Source organism: Myiozetetes cayanensis, unplaced genomic scaffold (genome assembly GCF_022539395.1).
Source record: "Myiozetetes cayanensis isolate MyiCay16 unplaced genomic scaffold, myiCay2020 scf16, whole genome shotgun sequence".
NCBI classification, from domain to species: domain Eukaryota; kingdom Metazoa; phylum Chordata; class Aves; order Passeriformes; family Tyrannidae; genus Myiozetetes; species Myiozetetes cayanensis.
In genome coordinates, this window is record NW_026087270.1 from 8,293,114 (window position 1) to 8,312,082 (window position 18,969).

At 39.7% G+C, this 18,969-nt stretch overlaps 1 protein-coding gene across 4 annotated transcripts in view; it reads right to left on the minus strand.

Moving 5' to 3' along the window:
* Positions 1-11,931, minus strand: part of ADCY7 (adenylate cyclase 7) — a 59,275-nt gene extending 47,344 nt beyond the window's left edge. For 2 of the 4 annotated variants that reach the window (XM_050311224.1, XM_050311221.1), the window contains exons 1-2: positions 11,822-11,931; positions 5,590-5,718 (exon numbers count right to left, since the gene is read on the minus strand). The gene's annotated coding sequence lies outside the window, so the exon portion shown is untranslated. Of the gene's footprint in view, positions 1-5,589; positions 5,719-7,681; positions 7,697-10,244; positions 10,264-11,821 lie in introns of those variants that run through there. The other 2 variants (XM_050311222.1, XM_050311223.1) reach the window with 2 other exon arrangements.
* Positions 11,932-18,969: the final 7,038 nt, after the last annotated feature.

The window sequence follows — 18,969 nt, forward strand, 5'->3', positions numbered from 1 at the left end:
GCAGAAAACCACTGAAATACAATATAATGCACAATATGACAAATCCTGTGTTTGCATCTGTCACTGAGTCTGCCCACGGTATCCAGGAGCTAACACCCAAGTGTTTCAGGGTAAAGAAAAACATAAGCCATGTGCAACCCTTCAGTGACATTAACTATGCATAAAACAAGCAAATCTACATTTTTAGGTCCTCTATGTATTACATACAGACATAAAAATGCTGTAACATTTATTTAAATCATAAAACACTGGTTTACACCCAGACTTTTACTACTTTATCACCATGTTAAGCCTAGGCATACGGACAGTACAAGCCAGAAATGAGGAAAGAAAGGAACAAAATGTAAGCAAAAATGTCTGGTATGTATTTTTGTTAAAAAGTTCTAATCCACTCCTTAAAATGACTGTAAGCAGACACTGCATTCAGGCACAAATATGTTGAACTATACCAATATTTCAACACTGTCTATTTGTTAAATGTCAATATAGGCATATATAAGCACAAAAAACAGATGATAAAGTGAGTTGAAATTAAATACATGCAAACAGTCAGCACTTAGGTCCCAAAACATTCTATTCACTCCACAGCATTTTTACAAAAAGACATGACTGCTTTAATGTGTTCAGTGACAAGCACAGAAAAAGGTTTTCACACAAGGTCTCAGCTTCAGAGGAAGTTCAAAAAAAAAGGTGCCTGGGAGAGACAAGAGATTTGTGAGAAATGTGCAGAAGTTCAAGTGATGTTCAAAAAAATTTGGTGGGGTAAAAGAAAAGTGTCCCACTGGGAAACATATTGCCACTGTCAGTACCAAATATCAAGTACAAATAAGGAAAGCATTAAGAAAAAGTTTTAATATTTAGACACTAGATAGATACGATGAACATAGAAACCAACATTCAACAAACTCTCCAAACCCACCAATTTTATGAAATCTCCATTTCTTTTGCAAGATGACATTCAGAATAGTAAAATAAAGTAAAACCAAAGCTGTAAATCAAGCATCCCAAATATCAGAGAGATTTTTACACTAGATGTCCACTTTATCACCACCACTGCTGAAATAAATCCATATTGTGAACAAAAAGCAAGGACTTGAGTTGCCCACAATAAAAAAAAAAATTAAGATTTAGAGAAAATGATATTAATGACAGTAAATATAATAATTAATACATCAGTTCTTTTAAGTGGTGTCAGATTTTATCAATTTCCCTTAAAGTTTCCTCCTTTGGCTGAGACGAAGCCTGGCAGTTCGCACAAAATCACATTTCCCGAGGGACTCTGATCACAGCCACGTGTGTGTGACCTTCCCAGGGCTGATACAGGCAGACCAGAGGTCTGATGCTCCCCCCTTGCAGACAGGGAGCACCTCTTGGCGTGGCAACTGCTCCTCCTCCAAGAGCTTGAGCGACTTCCCCAGTCTGCCCCTGTTCTCTGACCCTACGGAAGGATCAGGAGGTCAGTGTAAGGAGCGGGGATGATTCAGTGAATGACGCATCAGGGAACTCAGACTGCAGGTCAAGAAATCCCCAAAAGAAAAGGCAAATTCTCATTCTGGCAGAAGTCAAACAAAAGAAATGCCAGGAAGCTCATCAATAAAAGCAGATGTTTGTGTCAGTACTCCTGTTCTTGGTCAGAAATTAGTCTCTTCCATAAAAAAGCTTTAGTAAAGTACAAACCCAAGGTAACTGTATGCTGTATTCCACAAGCATTGCATATTATCTTTGCCATATATTCCTTCAAAAAGTGTTCTTGAAATCTGAAGTTAATGTTTCATTATAAGGAAATACACATAAAAATTTCAGTCACAGGCCCAAAGAAAGTGCTTAAAAGTTTGCTGACTTTTCCATTAAGACAGGAAGTAAGTTATAAGAATGATTTAGCCTACTGAGTTAAAATGTTAGCATTTTATCAAAATATTAATAATAGCAGACATTTTTAATGGACCGTAAATCACAAAATTTTGTTTTAAATAAAGCTTTTAACACTTGGCTGCAGAGAAAAACTCAGCTTTGGCCAACAGTAGACAAAAATTTGTAAGGGAAGTGAAACATCAGCTTACAGTTCTGAAACGCCTTTTTTTTTTTTTTGTAAAAAATTCATAACCAAAAGCTATGTTTGGCAACACCGCAAGGAGGGTGCAACAATCCACCAGGTTACTACTGTGTAAAAAAGAAGGCTTGGCTTCTTTAAACAGAGAAAGGGTAGGTGAGTAAAACCTGCTGTTAGCTATATAGCTGTATTACCCCTTCTGTTAGCTATATGGAAACATAGAAAAGAATTAACAATAAGGATTACCTTATGGGAATACAGGCAAGCATCCCAAGCAGCTTAGAACTAGAGAAAACTGCTTGATCTTGGGATTCTTCTGACTCAAGCATTACTTCCCACCAAAAGGCACACAATGCAGTTGGTATTCTACAAATGGTCTTATATCAAATTATCAAATTATCCAGATTTTAAAGATCTTTTTTAAAAGGCTACCATGGTAAAGAAACCTACCTACCTACCTAGTTGCACAAACAAATTATTAGCAGATCAATTAAAACATGAAGATTAATAGCATGTAAAATCTCCCATAGTAACTGCCAATGTACAAACTCATAGCCTCCTATAAAGCAAAGTAGAATTGCCTGCCTTGCATTTACCTTATGCAGGATAACATTATACACAGGTAATAACTAAGGCATTTTAACTTGCTCCCTGGCAACATTTTGTGCAGTCACCCTCTTAGGTTAGAGGGCAGACCTGTTGCCTGCCTGGTTATTGTCTAAAAACCAGCCTGGCCATCATTACCATGTTGCTCCCCAATGTAAGAATATACATTTATGTTAGAAGACATACACACAGCCTGACCATGTACACTGCAGGGGAGGTGAGGAAACAGTGCCGTCATAAGTAGCTCCTCTCTGTAATCACAAATTCCTTATGCCTGCCACAGGAGCCTACATATGTATTCTGAAGTTCAGGTGGACATTACTGACACTCTTTAAACATAAGAGTGCTGAATAAGACACCAATAAAGACCATCCACAATTGCCTGGGCTGTTCCCCAGCAGAACAGGTGGTTTGTGCGTACAAAAACCAGTTTTTCAGGTCTGAACTCAAAACTGTGTGGTAACCACGCAACAGACCACCCAAGGGTTTGTGAGTGCCCAGAGGGTCACACTGCAGCAGAGGGAACAGCAAGAGAATCCAAGTCTGCTTGGATCCTTCTCATGGAGCAAAGAAAAGCACCATGGGCGTGTCAAGTACAGTGACATGAAAACCCTGGAGAGCATTGAGCAAATCCTAAGGAGCACTTCAAAGAAGAAAGATTCAGGGAACAGCATGTTGTACTGTTCATTTTGCAATGACCAGCAACCTCCAGTGTTACCTGGAAAGCTGCTTTAGAAATTTCCCCAACAACTAGCTATACATCTTGTGGTCCCAGCATTTGGGACTCCAGAGAAGTTTGTCTACTTCAAACAGAGACAGTCAGAACAGATTTTAATGTCCAGGGCTGTTGTTTCCAAGGTGCAGGCTCAGTGAGCAGGTGCAGAGAGGCAGCACTCAGAACCCCAAGATCTTAAAGCACTCACATATGGTGTGGACACAAGTACAGCTGGCTAGTACTTTGCAGAGAAGGCACAAATCAGGGTGATACCACCACTAACTACCACAAAAAGAGAACTTACTAAATTCAACCATGAGGCTGAAAAGAGGGATAGAGTTGTTCCCCACTCAGCATGCACACTTCCCCTGCCCACTGCTAGGGCACTGCTCTAAGAGCAGGGTTCAGGTCACAGCAAATAAAAAATATTTCTGGACAACTTAGCCTCCAATGTATTATACAGCTGCCTTCAAAACTGCTTCTAAAACTCACCAGGCTTCCTTTCCCATTCAGATATCTCCACAGTCCCCATCTCAATGTTGGCAGTAACCTAAGACTGACTCTGGATCAGGGTAAGTTGTTCCCAGGTCCATTTATAGTATTATAATACAATAAAATTAGGTCTTCCCTGCCTGCAACCTGCAGTTATTGCATTTCTGGGAGGGTAGTGCACAGTTAAAGAAATCCAACTTCCTCTCCACCCATCCCACTTTTTCCCCTCTTGAAAGCCCCTCAGTTTGTAGTGAGGATATTTTTTATAGCATGTAAAAACTGCAACAACTGATTCCCACACTTTCTACAGCCAACACTCTTCGGACTTACCAGCCAGCAAGTAGTTAGTTTGATTGTTTTGGGGTTTTTTGGCAAGTGCTTCTTTAAAAATTAGCTATTCGTAAATGCTCAAGCTCAAAGAATGATGCCTGGGATACTGATACACAGAATGTGATGAAGAAGCCAGTCAGAAAGGTAAAAAGGAACAAGCACAGTATCTTCTAGATTCTACAGCTTTCAGAAATTACACTTTAGTTAATTTATTTATACTACTAGATGTTTATGTATCCTTGCATATACATATTTTATTGGCAGTAGAGACAATTCGAGGAAAGCCTAATGAACATAGAACAGCTCAGTTCAAAACAAATACAGCAGAACATATTTCCAGATACAACTGCCTGCATAAAAGTAGGACAAAAATTAATTCAACTTGTAAAACAAGCATTTAATGCTACTCTGATAAACCAGTTTAGCTACAACTACATCCAAATTCCCTGTGTAAACGTGCTTGATATGGTTATGGAACACAGAGCCAATGTGAGAAAAGGGCAACTCTTATTTCTTGCCTAAATCTGCCCAGAATCTTGAAAAATAAAACTTCCCCCTCTGCTCTTCCAATATACTATTCATTAATTGCAACTTAATCTCCTTTATCTAACAACATCTCTAATTAATTGGTCTGCACCTCACCAGAAGCAATTAACACCCACATGCGGTTCTGCTCACACTGACAACCTGTGTCACTAAATCATGTTCTACAACTCTGCAAGAGAGCTCTGAACATGCAAGCAATCAACACATCAGCTCACTGGGGAAAATAAAACTGCCTATGTGGAATTTTGCCTATAGTGGCATTGCAAAAACTGCATCAAATTGTGTTTACAAAGTAACTATATTGGGTTTTTTCCTATTTCTTTGGAAGCTAAACATGGTGTTTATACGCTTACGAAATCAATTCTCACTTTCTTAGAGCAACTTCTAGCTCTGATTACCTTCCAACAGGTGTGGATTTTGTGTTAGTATCTTGTAATAGTATGTGCAGTAACACTGCACATTCTTAGGCAAACCACAATATATGTCAACTCAACTGTTGCTCTAGGACTGCAAAGCATCTTCTGCCTTATTTTAAAAGTGCAGCATCCTGAGGGAAAAGGGAGTGGGGAGCTTGTAACTGTTACAATTAGCAATCTAAAAATAAAAAGTAAAAACTACTAAATTCAAAACAGGATACTCCTCAGGAACTTGAAAAAAACTAGAGGTGATTTTTAAAAAGTCCTACAGTGAAATATTTTTTCCATTCATTTCCTGTTGTAGAAGTAAAACAGAAGAACAGAGCTCAGTCTTAAGAAATATTGGAATTGGGATCACAATGCAACTGGCAATACCTTCAACCAAAACACAGTCCAGCTCACTTTTCCAGCGTGTTTGCAGAAGTATAACTTACCACTTGGATAACCAGGAGCCCAGTTTTACAGCACAGCCACCACCAGAGAGGAGGGAACCGTCCCCATCTGTCTCTCTAGAAGTTCAACTACACGTTCTTGCCACTTCCTCTAACCTGGTTGTTCTGTTCCTACAGAGGAAAAAAAAGTCATACTTAAAAAATGCTTATACTATTCAAAAAATTTCTTTTGGCCCATTTAGTTCCATGAATCATCTCAGCTGCGGGTCAGATGAGCAGTGCTGACTCCAGGGAGGGGTAGGGGCACAGGGGCAGCAAGCAAGCAGTGCTGCCCACTTTCAGTGACAGCTCTCCTTGAGCCAGCCTAGCTACACCAGAAAAATCACAGCCTTCACTGCATTTACTCCTGTGTTCAGACTTAAAGTCATATAAGGATATTTCTAGGAAAAAAAAAAAACAAAAAACACTTTTTTTTTTTTTTAAACAGACATCATTAGTCATTTTTACATAACTAGTGAGCAGAAAGGAATTTAAAGTTTCCAGGACCTAGAAGTTATAAAGCCACAGAAGTATACTTTGCCTCTATTTTATTCCTATCTTCTAACAAACTGCACAGGGCCTACATACATTAGTACAGGTACTGCACATGGAATTAGCAGAACAGTAAGAACTTGCACAATTCAAGTATCAAAACTGATTCATTGTCTTTATCTGCGATAAGAATTCTTAAAGTATTTTAACCTCAAAAGTCAGTTCCTGATTAATATGTATGAGTAATACCTGCATACATTTCTCACATCTTGTATTATTTATTTTAGTTCATTGCAACAAAACGTGTACCTCACAAATATATAAATGTTTATTTCCTTGGCATTGAAATGATTATCACCTTCACAGCAGCAGGCTCGAAACCACTGGCAAAGGAGGAGGAGAACAGCAGGCAGAAAGGGTCAGGAAGTGAGAAAGTTTTGATAGCGGTACCCCAGCTTCCTTTCAAGTGAGGAAATTAAAACCAAAATTCTGTTCTGCTACTGAAACTAATTTTTGTGATTCAATCCCACATATGCTCAGTAGCAATAAGGAAAAAGACTCAGACACACAGAAAAGCTGCAGTACAAAGTTCATCCTCTTTCAGCTTGACCCAATCTGTTTTTTCCCCCACAGCCTGGCTAAGTCTGAGCTTGTTTCAGCAAGCAGGTCCTGCCTGAAATACTGTAACAGATGGGCTCAGGTTGACACGAGCCAGATGCTAAGAATATCTGGCATTTAAATGATCAGGCCTTTATCACCCATTTCCATTAATTTCAGCTGAGTTTGAATAAACCTCAGTGAGCTCAGTTGGTCTGAATTCACCTTTGGAGCTCCTTCCCAGCTGCACTCCTTACCCAGCCCTTCCATGTGCTCTGTCATTCTATTGGAATGCTTGTTTCCTCACCATTTTGGTTACTTGGAAAATGGTATCCAAGTAAGAATTACTCACTGCTAGGTGGTTTGATCATCAACTAGTTCCTTAAAAGAACCCCCAGTATAAATGTATGTCTTTACATCAATAAATAAATCAGAAAGCGTCACAGATTGGACATTAAGTATTAAAGTCAATAATGACTAAAACCCAGGTTATATTGCAAGTGAAAAGCATCTTACTAAAATATTTCATTCAACTCACTGAAATGCTAACTAATCATTATTAGTCATGACAAAAATTCATTAAATAAAAAACAACAAACTGAAACCAAAGTTATACAGTCACAGGTAAATTATTTCTACATTTATCTACCTATAAAACCCTTATGTTGTCTCCTTCTGTGAAATAAAGCATGCAGTCTTAAGACCTAAAAACTTTATCAAAGCCCCTTAAAGCATTTTTGTATTGATTACATTACATTATAAAGCCTGTGGCTTTATAACCAGCCATTTACAAGGCAGGATTATTAAAATAAAAAAAAAAAAAAAGTATTTATTACTACTCTTGCTGAGCATCTCAAAAACACATTCCTTTTGTTGTGGGCTGAATGACAACTCAGATTTCAAACAGTATTTATTTCTGCATCCCAGAGAACAGAAGATGGGACAAAGCTCTATCACTACACTTAAACAGTGATGCAGGACACAGGAGAATGAGCCTGAAAATTACCTCCTTAATTATCTTTACCAGACGGCCCTACAAGCTGCTGAGCAGAGCAAACACACACACATGTCCTGCGGTGAACAGAGAACACTTGTAGCACAGGGGTACTTCAGGGCACTTCAGAAGTTGCCAGAAGCAGCCACCTGTATTCAGAGAAACTTCTCAGCTTTCTATGACTTATGCCAATTGCAGCCTTGGTAATCTTTGTTATTTCTGTTTTTAACTAGAAAGTGTTATTTATTCACTTAGTTTTATGCCCAGAAACAGAAGTTAAACACACCCTGTTTGTTCCTTCTCTCTAATTACAGATCAGAAGCTACTTTTAATGCTGAAATGAGGATTACAGAACAGCTGTTAAGAGAGGAACATTTTGTCCATTAGCTGTGAAGAAGGCTTTTAGGAAAAGTGGTATGTGTGGCATTGTGTCACATGAGAGCCAGCTTTGATTTTGCTGCTTCTTTAGAGTAGCAACAGACCTGAAGCCTCTGAACTGCAAGACCTGTGCTGTAAAATTCAAAACAGCAGCTTGGTTCTACAGAGAAGAAGGTTTATTTGATTTTTATAAAAATGTTACTGCAAACAAGCTACAAAAAACAAAGAGGTTTGAAGGACACATTTTGACACAAACTCATGTCATAACTGCAAGGTGCTGAGGTAAAGCACTACCTCAGTTAGAAAAGGAACAGTATCTTCATCTTCTATTAAATTTTTCTGTTTATCTCTGAGGGACCTAGACAAAATTGTTCGACTTTTTACACCTCAATTTTACTAACTCTGAAGAGGTAACGCTCAGCAGTAGCAGTCTGCACATGGTGTGCAGGAAATATCATTACAGCTCATTTGTGCTATCCTATGTTATACTTGTAAAGCAAAGAACACTTCTAAAGGAAAGACCCAATGCAGAGCTTGCCCCTCTGCCTGCACATATGGAATACCCTGCTGCTTGGCACCACAGGACAGAGACTGCATCCTACTCAAGGAGTCTCAGGAAGATAGGTTGGTGTAAGAGGCAAAAGACAAGTAACACCAACAGTTATTTAAAGGGATTTGCAAATCTCTGGAGATAACAATGATAATGATTTTTATTATGAGATAAGAGCATTATAAAACTCCTAATTTTATAACACAGGTGAAAAAGTTGTGGGTTTTTTTTTTTTTTTTAATAAGAGAAAATCCCAGATCAATATCTTTACCGTTTTCAAAATGAAAAATATAGAATTCATTTTTTTCAGCAAACACAAGACAGACTCTTCATGAAGTCTGACGTAATGACCTAAAGAAGAAGTTGCACTTCCTCATTGTAATACAAGATGATTTAGCTGCACGGTGGTTACAAACTATTTCACACTGTAACATCCTGTCAGCTTAGCAAATAATCATCTTGAAACTTTGCAGATGCTGCCTTAATAGATTATCTCCCTACTTACGCAGTATTCAGCCTTCGAAAGAACGGCTTAGCTCCCCAAATGGTGCTTTAAGGAGACTGCACTTAAGAACTTGAATATTGACTGGGCTTTAATTAGGGAAGAAAAGAGCCATCTGTGGCTCAACCAGGTACCAGTTTTCGTCCGAAAAACCTTTTCGGTTTCAATAGGGTCTGTAACTGCACTTCAACAGTACGCCTAGGTCTCTGGAACTGCTTGTGAGCACAGCTGTTGCTCGGAGAGCAAAGGAACAGCAAAGATGAACGAGTGGCCACGCACTGGCTGAGATTCCCTCGGTGCCAGCGAGCACAGACCCCACACCTCGGCCCCGACCAGCAGCAAACAACTCTGACACCCATCCCACCGGCTGTTCTTACGCACCTGAATTCCCAGCCTGATTTTGTATCATTACAAAGCATTCTTTGATTTATTTCTGTATAGAAAAAGTCCCAATGACACTTGTGATGCAGAAGTCCTGCCAGATGCTTAGTGTAGTTTAACTATTACATTTTATTAACCTAAACCACCTAACAAACCAGGGTAGACTGGATCCTTTTCCAGAAAGATAAACCGTAGCTTCAACACAAACAGTGAGCCTGAGGGAGCAATCACTGAGTGAAGCATTTCACCCTGTTTTACAGCCTTCATAATAACTTATAATCAGGACAAGCTTGATAAATTCCATAATGTTAAACCCAAGTCAAAGTTGTAACACAAAAATAAATCTAAAGTTTCATTTTAGAGATTTTACTGTAAATTCAGGGGGATTACTGTCTTTATTTTAATTTAAGAGCAACTGGCAACTACACAAGCACCCACCTTAACAGAAAACAGTGATCATCACCTCTAGGCTTACACTTTAAACTAATTAGCTCTCAACCAGCACCTACTCTTTCACTTAGCACAAGCCATGAGAACATAAATGCCCACATACATTAGGGAATGAAGTCTGTTCCTCCTTTACTCTTAATGGTGTTGACATTAGCTTCATTAAGAAAAATTTAAGAAGTTTAATGGCTGCTTTACAAGAACCCCCAATGACCCTAATTGCTGTTAGTAATGGCTTCTGGAAGCACAAATAAGAATTATAATGGCCATTGGAAACCTGTATTGGCTTACTGTTTTCAGAGTGGTATTCTACATACCCCTGTTTTCCGTTCCACATTTCTGTATCACAGGTCTTAACACAGACCTCAACACATTCTTCTTCCACCTATAGGGGATCATAAAAATACTTACAGATCGGACTTCAACATTTAAAAAGTCAGGATACCTAAACAAACAAAGAAACCCCTTCAGCGCAAACACAACCACTCTATCCCACTGTTTGCTTATTTATTTTTTTTTTTAACCTAGATACAAGCATTAAACCCTCCTAGGAACTTTCTCTCCTGGAATCTTGCTTGCATAAAAATAATATTGAAAATTTTTCTTATTTATCCTCAAAATATATCATAGACACAGAACTTCTTAATAGTACTTTTTCTTAAGGTGAGTGCCTTTTAAAGTTCCCAGGTCCTCATATTCATTAAAAAAACAAAAACAAAAAACAAACAAAAAACAAACAAAAACACAACAAAAACAAACACAAACAAACAAACAAACAAACAAAAAAACAACACAACCCTCTCCCATCATGAATCTTCGCAGAAAGCAATAAGGTCACTAATGCAGATACAGCTACACCTTATTTCCCACTGTGAAGAAATTTTCATGTTGCAGTGGCCAGCATAGGACACTTTATTTCCTATAATAAATCACAAACACTTCAGAATCAAAGCCACAGGTTTTAGGTACATTTGTGTGGATTCCCCCATCTTATATTTGCACAGTACTTATAGCAGCATAGTCTTGGGCCAAGGGTGTCAGGCTCTCAGCAGTACAAATAAAATATAACACATCTAAGAGAAGGAAAACAGACTTCTATGCTGAATCAAATTCAAACATTACAGTGCATATTTACTTTGTGTGTCCAAAAATGCTTTCAAAGTGTCTCTGCCAGTTCTCAGCACTTGTGTTGACCACATCCTTTACTGGTCATGAAAGAAGTCTCAGGCTCTCTCTTCAGTGTGGTCCTGGGTTGTTGGTGATGATATTCACCTGTTCTAGGATTTCCTTCATCTGCCACTGGCAAATGTAAGATCCTTGCAATAATGTCCTAGTGCTGTGCTATATGTATTAAAGCATTTTAATCCCTTTATTAACTTGTTATAAAAATACCGTAACACATCCTACCGAGATGAGACGCAACTTATTTATCTATTCAGCAGTAAACAAGACACAAGCCAAACTTCTGTTGCTATTTCAAATTTTCCCTGGTATTTAAGTAACTCCTTCAGCAACTTAAAGCACTACTACACTAAAAAAGTGCAAGCCTAAAAGGATCTGAAATACTCCATACTACAGCAGTCAGCTTTCGACTTTTGAGAGCAAAATACAAACCCAAAGTTCTCCATTCACGCGGCGGGCAGAATCCCACCCCAATTCTCAGGCCCCCAGCTTTACCAAATCCTCCTTTTCTAAGCAAAATAAACTTGAGAGAGAAGATTTACGGGCCCGAACATTTGCTCGCTGTTCCCAAGTGTATCAAGTGGTGCCATAAGAGATAATAAATAACCATTATACGGGAAACCTTCGGCGCTTTTGATTTCGTGCTCGGCGGAGCGCGACCCCCGAGCCCTCACCCTCCCGGGGCATCTCCCCTGCCGGGGCGGCCTCTCACCTGGGGCCGGTGGGAGAGCAGCGGGTCGGGGCTGGGACCGGGCGCTGCTGCAGCTGCTGCTGCTCCTCCTTCTCTTCCTCCTCCTCCTCCTCCTCCTCCTGCCGCCGCCCGAGGTGTCTCTGGGGCCCGGGGAGCCTCCCCGGCGCGGCGAGGGCGGGACGCGCCGCGGCATCGCCCCTCCTGCTTCTGCCGCCTGCGAGAGGGACGCGGGCGGGACCTACGCGAGGCATCGCCTTAAGCCTCGCCTAAAGGGGCTCCGGCCTCCCGCAGCTCTGCTCCCCTCGGGGTCAGCAGCACCTCATCCTGCACAGCTCGGGGAGCGCCCGTGTGCCCTCCCCATCAGCATCCACGCTGTACAGGGGTGGAAACAAATTTCTGCCCCAGACTCTGAAAAATGTGAAGGTTTACAGCCCAGCTTTTTAAAAATCTGGCCACTGTTGAGGTGCTCCTGGCAGGATTCCCCACTTCCCTGCAGCCAGGCTGTGCCTGGGGACAAGGGACCTGAGCATCCCACGGCTCCAGTTTCCCATCGCTCCGTTGACTGGAGTCACCTCAGGCTGCTTCCTGAGAGGTTCACCGGGCTAGCAACGATTCCTCAGTGCATCGAGCCTTGAACATATGGCTGCTAATTCAGACCGAGCCTGGCTCCACCACACGTTAAGTCCGATGCAAAGCTCACTGGAGACAACAGAAAGAAATGCCGTTTTCTGTGGATTTTGGGATTAGGTTTATCAGGGGAGCTGTTTTTAGTCACACAGCCCGTGGCAGGCAGGTGTGTGCCCCGTTACCTGCAGCTACAACATATTAGTCATCCATGGACTTACCATTACTGCAATAATACCTTAGTAACTAAATACAGCTTTTATTTTTGTCCTGGCAGCCAGCTGGTGTTTTCCACACTCAGTAGGCCCGAGCAATGAGCTTGAATTGCCTCTCGGAGGGAGCAGCAGTTCAGTGCACACACCACGAGCACAACAGCTTTATGTGACTCTCAAAGCTCCTGTTCCAATATTGGTGGGCAAATAGGAAAGGCTCTACTCCCTGAGACTGCCCAGCCATTGGGATGCTTTGGGGCAATTAGGGCTGGGAATCTTGGAAAGGAATTTAAATCCAGTTTCAACAATGTGGGGCAACATATAAGGAATACAGAAGTGGTTATGTACCTGAGGCACAGGACTGGGTAGTGAATTGGACTTTCTGCTCCTTTTAACCCTACCCTGTGACAGTTTTATGTGCAGTCTTGAGCAAGGCACTTAAAAATATCTAGGTCTTCTCCGTTCCTGTTTTGGACATTGTGCATCTAGAAAGCACTAGGAAATTATTGGAGCATTCAGATGGAAGCAGTGCATAGGCTGTTCAGGCTGTTTCTTAGGGGAGGGAGAAGAAGAATCTTCCAGTACAATGATTGTTAAAAAGAATTCTTTGTCTTCACTGAAAGTTGGATTAGATTACAAGATTTAAAAACTGCAGGAAATGGAAAATACAATTGTTCTGCTGAGATCATAAATGGAGTCGTTTCAGAACAGACGGACTCAATTTATCTTTTCATCAAAAATTTGTGGAGCTTCCGAGTACAGAGATTTCTGTATACCCACAACAAATACTTGCTATCCCACAGTAAGATCTGAAATTCCTGCATGGTTCAACACAACTGACGCTGCAGTGTTTTTTTAATGGCAGTATATCCAAAGCACTCCAAGTGCTGTATGTACACTGTTGTGCAGATTACTCTTTAACTATGGGAAATCATTATAACACATTTTTAGCAAAATTGATGTAAAAGAAAAAAATTATGAAATTAATATTCAGTTAACTGGCTCCTGTATATGCTACATATACACTTCCCCTGTTCTTTTTCCTGCTGCTAATGTCTCTGGAGTGCTGTGCAGCTGAAGCACAGCCACAGCTGGTTTCCACAAGGCAGATGATATCACCCCTTACTGGAGAGCACCTGGCACTGCTGGGAGCCCTGCTCAGTGCCATTTCCTAAGTGCAAGGCTCTGTCCCTGGTGAGAAAAATTGATCTAAAATAAATTTCCTATGCATATGTGATAGCTGCAAATGTCTGATATTCTGAAAATGTAGCCGTCAATTAAAGGTCCATCTGAAATGACGTTGTCTGAATTTGAATCCAGCACTCCCTAGGGTTGTGTTTGTTTCTGTGAAAGTGTTCTTCATAGGCAAGCAAGCATTATTTAATACTTTCAAGCTCTTGCTTAGAAAAAATGTCCAGCAGCTTTACAGTGATACATACATATTGAATGTATAAAATCAGAGTATTAAAGACACAAATTAATCTTTCTGAAGACTGAACTGGGTAACTGTATCATAAATAATTTTAGAATTTTAGTAAAGATAAAATGCAACACATTAGCTGATTAAAGTCTAATAAAACAAAATTTTCAATTTTCTATTTAAATTATTTGTAGATAGGATGTTTATGCCAGATTATAAGTGTGACCAGTGTCATTTACAAACTGAGTTACAGAGCATTACGGAAGTCTGTTTTGTACAGTTCAGATGTGTGCTTCAGTGTAAATTCCATAGTATCCAGGGCCATGAATCATTATGAAATAGAGAAAGATCACTATTCTTAAAAAAAGCAGAACTAGAAAAACATAGTAAATTTCAAGTATAACTCTTATGTGGGGGAGTTACATTTTTCTCTTAGTAAGTCATTACAGGTTGAATGTGCCTTCAGTATGTGCGTGTTTGTACTATTCACAGCAGTAAAGTGGATGACAGCATTCGGTCCCAGCAAGTTAATTCTAAATAATTTTATTTGCAAAATGTTTCAACATTCAGATTTTCGGTGGCTCCCACAAATGAGTCAGTGAGGACTCAAGAGGATGGTTGCCGACCAAATAAATATGTGAAAAAAGCAAATCAGAAATACAGTCATAGCCTCAGAAAATATTCTTTTAAACCCTTTAGAATAATTTGAAAATTAATATAGACTGTTTTGTGGGTTAGACGTTATAGAAAGTATATATAGTATATATATATAAAGCAGCACAATATGTTAAGTTGTACTTTTAAAATTAGCAGGTAGACTTTTAATATATTCACTCATTTTAAATATTCCTTTGACATCGAAGTATTTCTTAGAAATTTTGTTTGGTTGGTTTGGATGATATTTAGCATCTATTTACTAGTCTGCATGCACACACACTCCACTCTCTCTTAGGCCACTGATCAATTTAGAGAATGAGACAAATAACTTGAGTAAATTATTTGCTATTTCCTGTAAAGATATCTAATAATAGAGCAATCCCAACATGCTAGGCACGACATGCTTAGGAAGGATGTAGCAAGACATTATTTTCAGCTGCTTCATTGCCATCACCCTCATTTACAGGACAATATTAGAATCAATTGCTGAAGACCATTAGCTTTATGCTGTTAAATGCAGGAGTGCTTTACTGCATCAGCCTGGCTAAAGAGAAGGCAGAGTTTCACTGCTGTTACATGGCTTGCCTTTTTTGGCCCTTGGATCAATTGAACAAATGTTTGGGAATAATGTGCTGCTTTCCATAAATAAAGTAATAAATTCCACATGTTTCTTTAGGGAAATGAAAAGCTATTCAGGTCTCTTGTCCTATTTGTTATTTCTTTTAAAGTTGTTCAAGACTCTTAACTGACTTGAAATGATGATCATGTTTTCTGGCATTCCAGATTTTATGAGAGCCAGTGGGACTTAATACTACAACTGTAATTTCTCCAAAGAAAACTTCAAGCTCAATGCAAATTCACAGCACTGTAAAATGATAGAAGAAATTAGGAAAGGTCCAAAAACTATGTGACTGAGGAGTTATGCAGTGTTTTCTAGAGGAACTGCAGGACTTATGAATTCCAGTCCCACTGGCTGCAGCTCTGGAGCCTGGGCTAGGAGGTTTTGTTTGACTTCTTGAATTAAGAATCAGAAAAACATCTCCATCTCCTCTCCTGTTCATCCTTAAGACTGTTTCTCCTGAACAAGAAAATGAATTATTGCCTTGAAAAATCAGTGCCTGGCTAATTGCTTAAGCCTTTTACCTGTACTTGAGGGTGTGATTTGGGCTGCACTAAGGGTCATAGATCAGAGTTGGTTTTAAGCCTTTCTGTATACTCAAGTTGACCTGTATCAAAATGGAACATTTTCTCCTAGAAATTGAATTACTCTCTACAATGACAGAAGATCTGGTCTGGGACTTCCTAGAAAACTGTTAGATGGTCTTTATTGAGAAGTCACTTCTTTTCGTTAATTAGTACGTTACACAAGAAAAGAAAATAAACGAAGGGAAGGCCATTTCCCTGTCAGGTATCTTAATGCTGCAGGTGGAGTTTGACACAAAGTAGAAGATGTTATTGATTTAAAGAACACAGAACAGATCATTTTATGTTCACAGCAAATGGTGAAACTGTTTAGCTAACTGTTTTCAATTTGCACCTTCAGTGTCTTTGCATTAGTAGCCAGGAGGGTATATTGGAGAAAAAAGAAGAATACTTTGGAAAAACCAGTAAGGAACAAATGGAGCATGTATATTATTAGGGAAAAACACTCTTACATAAATTGGAATACAATTCTAGAACAGAAAGTTCTCAGAGAATGCACTAGGAAACTGCTACAAAGTAAATTTAAAAGTGTGTGGACAAACTTTATTTGGTTAAATCAACATAGCCCTATACATTGAAACCAACTGCAAAAGTTAGATTCCTTCCTTTTCACATTAATGCTTCAGCTTCCAGATTCCCAGCGTCTATGTTTGTCTGTACTCTCCAAAAAGTTTGTTCTGCTTTTGGCAGACCATCATGGGACTTTGTTCTGAAGAATTTAGAAGCACGTACATGTATTAGCATAAAGCACTTTGAGTAGGAGAGCAGGTTGGGGACAGCATGTGGTCTGTGCCAGTGCTGCAGAGGAGCCAAAGCTGCCTGTGGGCACAGTCAGAGATGCCAGCATGGCCTCTGGCATTGGCTGCTCTTTCACTCTCACCCCCTTGGCTTTTGACCCCACTGATATTATGTAAAGTTTTTTGGGTGGTTTTTTGGCAACAAAATCCGGTTTTCTCAGTTATCCCCTTATAGTAACGGGATTCTGTGGGATTTAGGCGGTAGCTCACCAATACCACAGCAGTTACCACTACCTGAAAGTGTTATTGTCTGCATACAAACAATGCTACAAACCAGGAGCCTTCCAACTGCCTTTTACAGCTGGAGTGGGTGGCTTAGACACTGCACAGAAGTGATGCACTAGATGGTACACACTGCAGCTCACACACACTTGAAGTTTTCAGCAATTAGATGGCTTTTTAATGTTATCTTGATGCATAAAAATTGATATCATAACACTAATTTAGTAAAACACATTTTGGGATGAAGAAAATCTTACAGAAATAATTACATTATTTTATAAGTTATTCCTCCTGTGCGCTGTGAAAAATTTTGAGCAGGAAAAGGCAACATGCACTGAAGGAAGACAATATGAAACATTTCTACCTGCTATTGGGTTAGCCATTGATTTTTCTGACTGAGAATAGTCTTTCCACAGTTACTTATTACCAGGCAACCACAAAGGAGCTTGATTCAAGATCCACTATAGTTAAGAGGGCAAAAAACCCCAACCCAGCCTCTATCAGTCCCTTACTTAAGAACGAACAACAGTCCTGTTTGGAAATAGTCACAGAAGGAGGGAAATGCAAACAGCAACCATTAACGCATAGTCCACCCAAACCACATCATGTTATTTTTGTAAGAAAAGTATTTCTTTTTACTCCTGATGCAACAATCTGTCATGTACAGACCAGCAAGGTGGACTAGTTTTGTGGTTTTGTCTGTTTGTTTTTTTAAGATGGGAGCTTTAAGTTCAGAACAGATATTTTTGTGTTACATTGCCAGGCAGCATAACCAAACAATTTGTTTATGTGAACCAGGTTTATTTACAGATTTCGCTGTCACCAAATCTAGGAAAGTAAATGAACTTTAGACCTGGGAAAATGGAGCTGAGAGCAGAGATTACTTTCTCCAACAACTACTCAGAAGCATTTGATTGCTTAGTGATCTTTAAGATCAAGAATCAAACATTGCTTCATACAGCAGCAAGAGTTGTTTTATACTCCCGTACAAGAACGTTTTATTTATTTTAAACAAGGAAAACACTCACCAGGTCTGCCCTCAAGGTTCCTCAGACTCCTCCACCACCACACAAATGAATTCTTTACAAGCCAGCTCTTGCAATCAGTCAACTGCTTTTTTCTTGCTGGTATTTGGCACTATGGGAAACTTTGACTTCATTATACAGAAGGATTTTTAAAAAATCAACCTAGCATCCCAACATTAGGTTGTTGAATAATTAGCACAGAAACCAGCTTCAAATGTGGCTGTAAGAGGGCTAAGAGGACATATTCCTCCTCCAGCCTGCTCAATCAGTGGGGTTTTATGTTTTTTCTTTAAAAAGCAGCTGGAGCAGCAAGAAATACTCTTCTTAAAGCATTAACAATCTCAATCCCCTTCGTGCTTCACTGAGACCTGCTGGATGAGATTTGATAAATGTCATATTCAGCACTTAATTTCTGGGCCACAAAGAACAAAGGGTGGACTCAGAGTTGAAAAAGGATTGGGAAACTCAATGCAGCAAGTTTCAAATGTCAAGAGTTATTTAAACCTGCTGCAGAGTGGAGAAGACCTTCAACAGATTCAGTGCTCGGGTCATTCAGTATCCCTCAAGGAATGCCTGAGCAAAGGTGCTCACCAGGAGCCTTGCAGCACCTCATCATCGTTCATGCATCTTGGAAGCAGAAAGATGCCATTCTTCCAAATGGCTTTTATGCAGAGGATATCCAAGATTTTTTGTCTTCCCCTACTTATTTGTCTATCTACATGATTTTCAGAAGCCCACCAGCTTTTACCAATTAATTTATAAAAAACTAAAGGTTCATGTTCCTACTGTTGCCCACTTTCATACATATCCTGCCCTGCCACAGGAAGGAGCAAATGGGAATAGCCCATCTTTAAGTTGGCTATTGCCAAGAGAGAGGCCCATTGAGCAGCATGGCCAAGGTGTCCAACAAAGGCACCACACTCAGAAGTTTTGGGAGTCCACAGATTGATAAAATAGTCATGGTGGGCCAATCATTAAATAGATGAAAAAATAAAAATAAAAGCTGTTG